This window comes from Pteropus vampyrus, unplaced genomic scaffold (genome assembly GCF_000151845.1).
Source record: "Pteropus vampyrus isolate Shadow unplaced genomic scaffold, Pvam_2.0 Scaffold263, whole genome shotgun sequence".
Lineage (NCBI taxonomy): Eukaryota > Metazoa > Chordata > Mammalia > Chiroptera > Pteropodidae > Pteropus > Pteropus vampyrus.
Window position 1 is genome coordinate 263,544 of NW_011889044.1, and position 2,450 is coordinate 265,993.

Here is a 2,450-nt window from a genome sequence, read left to right on the forward strand (position 1 = left end):
CATATTTGGGAACTGTTAATTCGATCTATAGAAAATTTCAAAAGGTGCTTTGGTGTGTGCTCCTCCTTCAAGGTAGGGAGGCCCCAGGCAAATATGACAAAATGAGCCAAGACTTAACAACCTCGCATTTCGGAATTTAAGTAACAGGCCGGGGAAATCGCTGTATTCTACCTCCATAGTCACTTTGCTGTAGTCTTCTCCTGATTAAGATAAACATATACTCAAGTCTGGTTTTCCTATAAATCCAATAATTATTTTTCCAAAATGGAAAACCGATACGGTATTTTAGCAATCTGTTTTAAACATTAGAAATAACACAAAACTAAACATTTTTCAAGCTAAGTTAGGGCGGTCAGTATTAAGCTTATAGAATACACTTTCTTGGTCATGAAGAAGTAAACGTTAGAAGCCACTCTTCTAAGTTTTGTTGTTAGAAACGTTAATTTCACTATTCAAACGAAAGTCTCTTAGAACACTGAAAAAAAAAAAAAAAGTCAATGTGAAAATCCCCCAAGCCCTGAGAATAATTTACACCAAAGACAAACTTCGACCAAACAGATGCCGAAAAAGCGTTTTCTTCCCTCGAACATAAAATATCCATGAATTACACTGTGTATCCCATCACAAACAAACTCAAATAATAAGATGAGACACTATTTTAAATCCATAAACATGAGACTCTGGAATCAGAAAGTAAAACCCTCATGTAGATGAAGGTGGGGTGACCTGTTATTAGTGACATCTTGTGACTCAGAGTTTTGGTGGTATTGTCGTAAAAAGGGCACCGATTTCAAATAAAGAAGTATCACTGCCTTTCAATGGCAATAATTAGCTCTCTAAAGATATAAAAAACAATCGGTTTGTAACAGACTAAAGGTATAGCGTTCATCTTTTAAAGTTCTCAGCTTCCAACTCCATGTGATCACAGTGCTGTGGACACAGATGTCGGACACCAATTTCCTTTCTCCCGCCCCTCTGCAAGACATCGATCACCAAGACACTAACGTTCACCAAAGCATTTTTCTCAACTTGTTCTTTGGGTTCTAAAAGCCTGATCTCTTATTTGCTTTCCTACATCTTATTCCCGATTTTGCAGACACACGGGGTTGTGACCCTGCAGGCTGCATCGGAAGTCAACAGCGTTTGGCTGAGCGACATTGATGTCGGTTAGAACGCAGGACACGACTGCAGATGCGTTTCACCCCTGCACTATGACATGTCAGTTTAAGGCCCCTCCTTCAGAAATTATCGTGAAATACTGAGGCATACGGAAAGCATGGGCTATGTTACAATCGACACTTGCACCCCCATCACCCGGCTTGAGATATGAAACGTGTCACCATTTCTTCCCCCAGGAAATTCCTCCGCAGTATTTGGTGGTTTTCATTTCCATTCATGTCGTCAACCACATACATTATTTTGCGTGCCTTAAATGTCAAATATTGTAAGCATTCTCCTGACATGTTCTTTTCGTTCTTGATATTCATCCATTTTCCGTGTCGCTGTTTCTCGCTGTCCTTAGTATCGTGTTGTATGAGCATCCCATTGAGATCCACTCTCTTCCTGATGGAGGTTCAGGTTGTTTCCGGTTTCCTACTACTGATGACATGGTGCCATGACCTTAGTCACAAACTCATCGAGCACAGCTTGCTCCGAGACATTCGTTGATGAGAACTCGTGGGCTGCCGGGCCTTCGACGTGAGATATGCTAGCTGCTTTCCAAAGCGGCCGTACCATCTCTGTGCCACGTCCTTTGGGATTATAAGGTCCAGGCTTATAATCCAGCTGCTGGAATCCTCAGTGGCCAGGCTGAGGGTCTATTCCTCCAACCAGACACCCAGAGAGGGTTCTAGCTGGATCCCATGCTTTCATGTTAATTTCTAGGTTTCGAGCTTCTGTATCAGAGAAGTCAAGTGAATTCAAACCCCGAAGCCACGGTCAGCTGAACTCGTATGTTTTTCGTTTTTAATCCAAAGCACAGACCAAGTCAAGAAAGGCTCCCTGTGGGCTCCCCGTGGTGTCCCCGGCCGGCAGGATTTCGTTTCCAGTCTGCTCCTCCCCCAGCATGAGGCTGTCATAACACTGTGGGCAAGTGGGCCGAACGATCTGAGCATCTAAACTCCTTGCTGGCCGGGATCGCCACCCTCCTCCCCACCAGCCAGGCTGTGGCCCGCGAGCTGTGTCAGTGCTAGCTTACTGAGCTGGTTTTTATCTTATTGGTGATGGGATTTCTTTGCTTTTCCTTTTTAGGCCTTCAGGGAAATTTTAAAATTTTCCTCTGCCCTCAGCACTTACAGGGAAGAAGTCTTGGTCCTCTCCTAATTAAAAGGAAAATGGGAAGCCCAAAAGAAATTCTGGGGTTCTATTTATTTCAGCATGTAAGCTTTGTTTTCTAACCGGCCGAGTCCAACGAGACTTCTCGAGATGGACGTGCTGAGCCGTCCATTCTG